The sequence below is a fragment of the Lactuca saligna genome, chromosome 8 (genome assembly GCF_052625555.1).
Source record: "Lactuca saligna cultivar CGN05327 chromosome 8, ASM5262555v1, whole genome shotgun sequence".
Taxonomy (NCBI): domain Eukaryota; kingdom Viridiplantae; phylum Streptophyta; class Magnoliopsida; order Asterales; family Asteraceae; genus Lactuca; species Lactuca saligna.
The window spans coordinates 130,217,454-130,228,921 of record NC_136424.1 but is presented as its reverse complement, the minus strand read 5'-3'; positions in this window follow the sequence as shown (position 1 = coordinate 130,228,921).

Sequence of the window (11,468 nt, the reverse complement as noted above, 5' to 3'; positions counted from 1 at the left end):
ACCATATAAAACCAATAGCCCACAATCTAATTAGTCTTCCTTTTAATCTCTAAATTAATTCATAATTAATTTAAGACTAAGACTAATTAAATAACATGACTTTATATTAATATATTATAACTTATAATATATTAATAATCATATGTGTATAACTCTCATAAAATTATCCATAAATAGTTTGGATGAAATGCAACCCAAATGGACCATGCCGGGTCGGGTCAAATATATACCAAATAAGTTATGGACTTAGACACCTTATCCAATAGACTCCCACTTGGATAAGTCTAATAACTATATTTACGTATGTTACTTCAGGAACCAACCAGCAATCGTAGCTCTCGAAAACTCTGTGGAACTAAGAAGCGCCATTTTAGATAAGTGATCATATAATCCTCTGTTCTCATGATATCAGCCGGACAAATACATGGAACAACGTCGTACTTATTGTCCAGCAGTTTGTTTCCCGATTTTCGATTTGTTTGACAAAGAACTTAATCGAACACATCAATTTAGTTCTGACCGGACGGTACATAGGTCACAACAAAATCATCGAGGGGCCCAGATATCGCTTCTATTTCTAGAAGGAACAGATAAACTTCGACTCATATACTTGTTCTACTACTTGTTGAATTGTACACAAAGGCACGTTTTATAACATCAAGTTACTGATGCTTTTACGTGCAATCAATGCACAACCAACTCATAGGTAACAACTCATATCTCTAGGTTTGAAGATTTATATGATATTACCGGCTCACGATCACTCGAGATAAATTCCATGAAGTGATACAAGTGAGTGTGGGTTTAATCCAATACTCATAACTTATGAGCACTCATGAATGTTGTAGCAACCATTGCCATGACTAAACCCATTTAGCCATCTACAAACCCGATTCATGACAGTCTTGATTCATACCTACTTCCAACATATGAACGACTGTGGAGTGTTTAAATAACTTAGTCATTCAGAAAGAATAACCTAGCTATTTTGGAAGTCAAAACATGCAAAGTGAAACACAATAATAATCGAATCCAATATGGTCTCAGAACCCTTTTGAATATAAATAGAACCACCTTTTATTTATCACCACATTGATTACACATTATTCATTGTATAATGTTTCAAACAATCAACTTAAGACTTGAATAAAAACAACAGTCGTCCCATGCTCCTAGCATGTACACTTTGTTTTCTAAACAATAGTTATGCCATACTCCAAGTATGCACACTATGTTTGTCTATGATTCTTACATTGTGATGTAGATCAATTGAACATGATTCCAATGATACTCATTTCACAATCCCAAATCCTTATTGTAAATGTGAGAATCCCCGATTCCTATCATTCACCAAAAAATCTGTTAGATTTTAAACTTTTATGCAATGTTCCTCTTGTAATGATTATGCACAAAGTCACCAAAACCTTGTCACCAGTCATTACAGAGTATTCCAAAGAAGGTCAACTTCTATAGAACGGAAGTCCCATATTCAAAGTACATTGCTTTGAACATCCTTCTTGCATTAAGTTTTTCTAATGTTACACATATTGAATAACTTCCTCCTATGGAGACATTTCCATAGTCCCATTTTGACTATCACTTCTGAACAAGAGTTACCTCTTTTCAGAAAATGTCAATATGGTCCTGCCAAAATTAACACTATACTTCCAAATGTCCCTGAGCAACCAATCTTTGGCAAACCTCAGATTGTCCTCGACAATTGCTTAATCACTTTAGTCATATCCAGTTCTAGACTTTTCCCTTCTAAATGCCCTGAGCATTTGGAAAATTTAGAAAGGATGAATATTATAGCACATGAAATCGATCCTATATCCGAAGCATATGGGACACGATTCCTGATGTCTCACATAAAGACATGATACTAGACCAGTCTTTTGCTACAATATTTTTTATTTGCCATGTTTTCAAAATTTAACTATGAAGAGGGATGCCGTAGTCATAATTGAATTTTGAGAACGCAATATATATAGAATTTTCTTAAGTCGAACCATTCAGACATAAAATTCATATATATATATATATATATATATATATATATATATATATATATATATATATATATATATATATATATATATATATATATATATGTCCTTGACTAAAGATGATTAAAATTTCAATCTAAGCTTCTAGAATTGAAATGAAGTATAATTTTCTCTCCCTTAATTATAGCAAAACAACTTTTCAACCCGTGCAACTTCACGAATTGAAACTTTTTTTTTCTATAATTAACATTGCTAGCTTGCAATACTAATCATAATTATCATGCTTCCACTAACATGATGATTATCAGCATAACACTTATGCTCCCACTAGCTCTGACATATTTCCAGAAATCTGCTGGACTTCTGAAATTTAGATTCATACACCCTTTCTTAGATAGCTCATATGTGTGTCTAAACAATTTTCAGAACTATGAAAAGGGATGCCGTAATCATAGTCTCAATTTCTTAGACCTTTGCCATTTCTCACAAGTCCATGTTAGTGTGCCGGTTAACCACACGCGCTCCACTAACGACTTTTGAAATGCAAATAACACAATTGCTATCTACGTAAAATCTACTTAATGAAAGTGTTTCCTCACCATCATTTTCATGAATCGGAGAGAAACCTTATGACACTTAGATTTTATAGTGTATGAGTTCCTATCCATGTGAATTTGTCAAGACCATAATCACAAGATAAGGTTAGTGATAAATTCAGCCTTACATGGATTAAACTTGTTCAATCTTAGTTTCTTGTCACCTTGGTAGCACAAGGCCCACCAATGCTTCCAAGTTGAACTCTGATAACTCACATGCCAATTCAACTTATTTGAAGTAGGTACAGAAATAAGAATTATGTCAACACGATAGGTTGCAAACCTTAAGTCGTGTGCTAGTGATAAATTACAAGTTTTACTCTTGATTAAATCTTGAAACTCTTTTAGGATCTTTAAGGCTCCCACTGTCCCCTTGACATATAAGTTTCCCCAGTCAAGAACCATTCCTTGACAAAACAAATATTCAAGGGATTGTGCGGATTCTTATCAAGACTAACACTTCACATAATTGGTCTTAGTTGGTCTTTGTCTCATCTAAGACATCACAACTTACCTTCTCAAATGTACAAGAGTAGAGAACATTTTACTCTTACATTTGACTAGTGTTAATAAATCTTCCTTTATGTCACTCAAGGTTACAATCTTGGAGTATGACTCTAAGAATTGTTTTGGAACGAAGTATGACTTATCTTCTTGATTTTAACCAATGCAACAATTCATGACCTCTCTTCTTAGCCATAACAATGCACTAAGATGTCCTTAGAGTATGAATTTGTGATATGGTTTCATAATCATTAAGATGATCATGAAATACGATACTAAAGTACTCTCCCATCCTTTCAGATTTGAGAAACTTTTATCTTTCTGCCTAATTTGATTCTTCTCATTTGTTTTGTCATACATTATAACCTTTCCAATGTTACAGAATTATACTTAACCTCATAAGTATAATCATATTTACTAATCTTTAGTAAATCATGACAAATAAATCTTTGTGGTGGACCTTGACCAGCGCACACCCAGTGTACCTAATTCATTAGTCCTTCAATTGACTCACATATACATGTGATCAAAGAATTAGTCTTAATTTTCAAAGATGAAAATTCTCATTCATCATACAATACAACTTGTATGATTCCAAGATTCTATCCAATTGAAACTTGGGTGATGAAAAACTTTCTTCATTTGGTAAATTCAGACACTACCACAAATGAAAGAATCAAATCCACTTTCCAATAATGCTATTACTGGAAACATATAAGCAACAATTTTCCACAGATGCCATTGTAAGGATATTTTTTTAAAATAAATAAAATTAAAACCCTTTTTTTTCTTTTTTTTTTAAAACTTTGCGGAAAAACTTATCCTTACAATCCACATGAAAACCTTGTTGTTATCTATTCATAAGCAATATATTATAACTCTTAAGAAACAACTCAGAATTCCGATTACCAAACCATGCGATCAAAACCCACTTTCGCAATCAGAATCAACATATACTTACTTTAAGCTTCCTATCTTTTCTTTGATTCTTAAAACATCAACATGTGACCCATTCACATTATGTAATAAGAATCTCCAAATAGGAACTTAATAGAGTTAGTCAGTGGACTTTAACTGAAGTAGAGTCAAACTTTTTGACTTAATCAATCTTATGATCTTTCAGGTAAATATGGCAGCTTCGCAATCAATGCCCCCTTCCTTTGGCAACAAAACACATGGACCCTTTGGTAATGGCACATGAGACTATCTCAGAATTTTCCTTTCTCTTTACTATTTGGTCAACCGAGTTGACTATAGCCAATCTCTTTCCATTGGGAAGAGAAATCTTTTTCTAGATATCCAATGCTACCATCGTCAATGTCCATTTAAGACTTGGGAATTTGATCTTCTAATAAAATTTGCTTTACTCGTGTTCCAAATCATTACTGATTCCACAACACCAAGCAAATAGATAACATCATTAAGGGTCATGTCATAGTCTGTCTCATAGTAGTCCTAAAGAGACTCACTATGTTACTAAGAAAGTGATTAAACATCCAACTTTCACGAGACTTTGACACACAACTTTCCCAGCTTGTCAATATGTGACTTTATCTCCAAGATGTGAGCACACATAGACTATGCTTGCCAATAGGGATTGAGTGACTTTAAACTTTTCAAGAACTTGTGGGTGAGGGAGAATAATTGGAGGAGGTGGAGAAAGTGAAGCATGGTGTTGAGGGACACCATCTTCAAGAGATTTGGGAAGATCATAGTTGTCTGAACCAGACATCTATAATGGGAGAAAATCAAGTTAGTTGATTCGAAATCCTTAATATAACACCCAATATGAAATATTAAGGCTAGGACCCAACACAATATTTTATAATTTGGAAGAGGGATGCCGTAATCCAAGATATAAAATATTTGAAGGTAGGCGAATGACGATTCACCAATTTCCACCATGAAAAACGAAATAATTTATTAGGTTTTAATTGGATTTGAAATTCCTAGATCTTTTGAGATTCATTGAACTTTTCAATGGCATGTCTCAATCTCGAGTGTGCCCTCTCAAATTTTGTGACTGGGATGCCGAGGATCACAAAACAAGGTGTGAATAACCATACCAATTCACTTGGTACTCTTAATATTATCACCTAATCAATGTGCCGGTTAACCACACACGCTCCATTGATCTATGACAAACATTAAGTCGCCCTTCGTGATCCTTACTAGTCCAAGTTAGTGTGCCGGTTAACCACACACGCTCCACCAACGACTTGGTAAGGTACAAAGTGTGAATTCCATGGGCTAGCACCAATTTCACATTTTTCCTAAAGTAACTAAGATTGGGAATTAAATAATAAATAAAAAAAATATTTAGTTACTTTATAATAATCATTATACTTTTAATAAGAATTTAAAGTCATTGTCCTACCCGTTCCGCTAACGACCCTCCACCGATCAAGCAAGCGGTGGGTGAGAGTGGACACCCATTAAGTCGCCATTTTAAAGGCAACAACCTTATACCCACCTTATAGACCGGCTTCGTGAATGAGGCCTACTAACGGTAAAACGAATTGTTCTTATACATATATATATATATATATATATATATATATATATATATATATATATATATATATATATATATATATATATATAATTAACCATTAATGTTATAAATAGTATAAGTGTTGAATTTTAACTTTTAAAACTCTAAGTGTTGGAATTAAAGTTTATTAAAGTGTGTGAAACTTTTCCAAATTCCAAAACTTGAGGACAAGTTTTGTAACTCTTCAAAACTTTTCATTTCATAACTTATGAATTAAAGGTTCATAAAATGAAGACTCTTCATTTTATGTAACTTATGTGATTTTAATATGTGTTAAAGAAAAGTGACCTTTGGATATCCATAACTTGAGGACAAATTATGGACTCCATTAAAACACATAAATGATCAAGAATTAATCCTAAACAATTCAGCAAATAATTCCTATCATCTTCTAAATTCATAAGAACATGAACATGATTATCAAAGTTTCAAGAATTATATGAACACATACAAAGCATGAAATTTTGATATATTCTATTGTAAATGGATTTGAACAACCATTACACCAACTAAAATAAGTTTTAAAACATCAAAACAGTTTAGGATAAAGTTTCTAGTCCATTTCCAGCAGCAAAAGTCGAAAATCTGCATTCTGAACCTTCTACTCGCCGAGTGCACGAACCTACTCGACGATTAGGATGAATTTTTCCTTGGACTCGGCGAGTCCCCCCATGGACTCGGCGAGTCCATCATGCAGACAGTAAAAATTTCGACCTTTTTTCACTATTTTGCATCAAGTATCAAACAAGCAAACCAGGCTCTGATACCACTGTTGGGGTTTTAAGCAATCTAACACTTCCTAAGTGTGCATGCAACCCTAATAAACCTTGGATCTATGTTTGTCTAAATACATGCAAAATAGTATTTTTCCAAGGTTCATAACCTATCTAACATGGCATGGGGTACTTTTAAGCATAAAAGAATTAGATGAGATTACATACCTTTTGATAATGAGTTTGATTCCTAAGGAGTTTGAGGGCCAAGCACCAATAGTGTGAATGCCTCAAATGGAATCACAAATCACCACAAACTCTTGGAAAACTTTGAGAGAGTGTATACACACTTATAAAATCAGCCACACACAAACACACATACTAGTTACACTAGTTTCACTAGTGGCTATTTCATGCAACATAAGCATGCTTATATAGTGTACATGATTAGGGTGAAACCCTAATAACCCATGACCTTTCCTTTTCCAAGGATCCATGGGTTAAAAGCTCCATGGATCATCCATGGACTTCCATACAAGCCTAGCCCATTAACAAATTAGTGCTAGCCCACACCATATAAAACCAATAGCCCACAATCTAATTAGTCTTCCTTTTAATCTCTAAATTAATTCATAATTAATTTAAGACTAAGACTAATTAAATAACATGACTTCATATTAATATATTATAACTTATAATATATTAATAATCATATGTGTATAACTCTCATAAAATTATCCATAAATAGTTTGGATGAAATGCAACCCAAATGGACCATGCCGGGTCGGGTCAAGTATATACCAAATAAGTTATGGACTTAGATACCTTATCCAACAGTAGCAACATGCTTTATTTTAATCATTATATCAACAAATAGAAATTACATATGTAAACATTTCCTCAAGCTGTTAATTTTTTTTCCAAGTTGAATGGAATGATGTGAAGAAAAGTTTGACTTCCAAAATGCCCGCCAGGGTAGTTATGAATAAGTGTTAATTCCCTATTATTAATTGATGAACACTATATGAGATTAATTAAATTTGAGTTTTATATATTTCATTACAATTATTTTATGTATATTTTCAGTGTAATGTCTGTAAATGTGCAAGTGGAGTAGTTGGTTTCACTCATGAAGGTGGACTAAGGTAAATCCATGGAGTAAATGAACATCTAAGAAGGATACAATGGTCCAAAAATGTATTAAACAAATAAACTTAAAGTGTACTTTTCTATTGAGTTGTTTATATTACTGATATAAATGTTCTTAAATATATTTTATTTTAACTTGCAAACATTTGCAAGTTTATCTATATTTTCGATAAGTATACTACCTGCATTATAATGATTTCCATATAAATGTATTCATATTTATACAATCTCTAATATAAACCTATTCAATAAGTATAATACTTGAAACAAAATATTTTTCCCTTTAAAACTATACACAAATATTTTTGAATAGTTATTAAGGTAAAATATACACACAAATTGACTAAACGGTTGAAAGGTTTAAAAAAAACATATATTTACTCATGTAGTATGTTACAAGAAAATTATGATTATTACTTTTTCTTTATTTTAGTTTTCAACTTCAAGCGATCAAAAGAAAGAAATAACATTATACTTAAAATGATTAAAATAAAAATAAAAATATATTATAAAGGGATTAAAGGGGATAAAGTATGTTGCAATTACTTTCTTTAAATCCTTTTATAACAGAGTTATTTCTTGGTTTAATTAAATAAAGAAATAAATTATGATTGAAGTTATTGGAAGGATAGATGTGGCTGCAAGCCTGGACCTATGGATAGAAGAGACTCGATTCAAATCGTTTTATGTATCTTTTTAGTATACAAAAAAATGCACCGCTCTATGCATTTTTTATTATACAGAAAATGCATATGAGTTTAATAATATGTGGCCAACATTTTTTTTGTTTTCACAATGTATGTTTTTAGTCTTAATGGGTTGATTTTGTGGTGGTTATGTGTATTAATGTTTAGAGATAAGGATAATAATTTATTTTAAAAGAAAAATGATGAATAGGCCTAAAAGTAGGACAAATGTATAGTGTGAACCAAGGTTGTCAAGATCGGGATCCTACCTAGGATCGTTTTTGGGTTTGCAAGATCGGGATCGTAAGATCGGAATCGAGATCCTAAGATCCCACAAAATAGAATATAATTTTAATTTATAATATTTAATCATGAAAAGTATTTCAAACATTTAATTTTTCATTCAAAAGTTATAAAAACTTCAAAATATTAGTCATAAATCACAATAAAAAATGATAAATGGTAGATTGGTAAAGGGTAAAAGACATAAAATGGAAAAAAAAAATCATTTGCAAAAAAAAAAAAAAAAAAAAAAAAAAAAAAATCAAAGGATGGTAGGATCGGATCGGATTTCGATCCTACGATCGTACCTGCGATCCTACCCCAAATTCGATTCTTTTACGATCCGGATCGTTTTTCATACCTAGGATCGTAAGATCGTACGATCCTACGATCAGGATTGCGATTTTGACAACCATGGTGTGAACCATCATCTCTTTTTCTTCTTCTTACTCATTTCGTTTCTCTATCTCTCCGCATCATTTCATTGATATGCATAAAGATACTAAAACCCCAAAAGCTCCGATTTATGTACACAGATTATTCCTCACAATGGTCAATATATGTAAGTATATCACATATAACTTTTTTTATGAGATTAGATTATAAGAAAAAAAATGGGTTATAATTAGTTCAATTACTTATGCCACATACTTTGGACATGACATCATTTTTATTTTTGGCAATTTTGATGCAAGTATTCCAAAACAAAAAATTAATTTCAAAAGTAAAAATAAGATGTTCTATAAATAAATGAAGTATATATGTCAAATATTATATCACTTCTAAAATTAATTTCCGAAAAAATTTATTTACACCCATCGCTTATCGCGGGTAAACGGTTAATGTGTGTGTGTGTGTGTGTGTGTGTGTGTGTATATATATACACACACACATACCAAACATGTAACCAATACAATTTCACATTTTTGTATTCTAATAAATGAATAGTTTTACTATCATTTTGATAAATATCGTTTTAATATAACTCCTCATTAATATTATGCTCTGTGTCATGCAGATATATTAGACCATCCGTTATACCCACCACATACCACATATGTGGTGGGTGCCACATCAGCACCACATTTCACTACCACTAACATGAGATGCCTACCACTAACACACCTCTCTACATCATTATTTTTATTTATTTTTTTTTAATTCAAAAATACAATAAAATTACATTTTTTATAATTAAAAAACACATTTTTTAGAACTATTTTTCCATTAATTATAAAAATAAAATAACAACTTCAAACTACATTACTTAGTTAATCTAGAAAAAAAACATTACATTAATTAAAAAAACAAACAAACATACATATAAAAATCCTAATCGTCGTTCATGCTACGTTGGTACAAATGTTCCGCGACATCTTCTCGAAGATTGAAACATGTTTCACTGTTATGAATTTAAACAACTCGCTCTAAAAAAACATTCGTTCCGGGTACGAACTCCTCAATTGGAATGACAACGTCGTTCGGATCATACGTGCAAATCGTTCGACCCTCATCTTCAATAATTATATTATGCATTATAATACATGCTAGGACCATTCGTTTAATTATTTATTTATCCCAGAATCATGTAACATATTTCACTACATGTCATGTCTGCTTAAGGACTTCAAAGGCCCTCTCGATATCCTTTCTCGCCGATTCCTGTTTTTTTGTAAAAAAATTCACCTTTTCACTTCGAGGAACCGAGTATGGCTTCATCAATGTAGAATAATCCGGGTATATCCCATCACCAAGGTAGTAACTGTATTTGTAATTCGTGCTCGTTCACCGTGAATGTCATATCAGGTGCTTTGTCGGTCCAAATATCGTTGAAAAGTGGAGACTCGCCAAGAACATTAAGGTCGTTGTTAGACCCCGCTACTCCAAAAAAGGCATGTCATATCCACAAATCTTGAGATGCAACAGCTTCTAGGATGATAATTGGTTTACCTATAGCTCCTCGAGTGAACTGACCACGCCATGCAGTTGGACATTTTTCCCAAGCCACATATGTACAATCTAGACTGCCAAGCATACCCGGAAATCCATGCCTCTCTTCATGAGCCGAATATAATCTCTCAATATCACGTCGAGTAGGTTTGCGCAAATATTCTTCGTGAAAAACCTCATAAACACATGCAGAAAACCAATCTACACATTCAACTGCGGTCCTCTCGGATACTTTCAAGTATTCGTCAGATGCATCAAATGCTATACCGTATCCCAAATACCTAAGAGCAGCCGCACATTTTTGTATACTACTAAAACCCATTCTTCCTCTAGCTTCGGGTTTTTGTTTGAAAAAAATCATAACGAGATTCTAAAGCATTACTAATGCGTAAAATTATAGCCTTATTTAGATGGAAATGACGTTCGAAGGAGTCGTCATAATAAAGACAATTATCGGCAAAATAATCACATACCAATAAGTCGTGTGCGGCTTGACGATCACGATTGACGACCGCCCTTGTATGAGCTGCATTCAAACTTTCTTCGTCGTGAATGTGTTGCACAAAGTTGAAGAATGTCTCGACGAATTCTACGTCATCATCCGAGTCAAAACCTTTTAAAAATTCCATATGTATTGTGGAATCCATGTGTATGTGTTTTGTGGTTTTAGAGAATAAAATGAGGTGTAAGTTTTGGTATAATAGAAGGTTTATTTATATTTAGTGAATTGAGTTTGAAAAAAAAACGACCAAAATAGCCGTTCAACGACCAAAAAACCCAACAACCAATCACATTATTCATTTGAATCCATCGTCGGAAGCACGAAGAAGCACGACCACGGAACCTCGGGGTGGTGTGTACGATCCGTTATCGTGGCCAACTAGACCACGATTCCATTCGTGGTACGTATACCACAAGACCTTAGACGACTCATTTCAAAACTCAGATTTATATTTTCTAATTATATTTAAATTTGAATTTACAATAAGTTTAAAATTTTGATATATCTCTTAATTAATAATTTATTT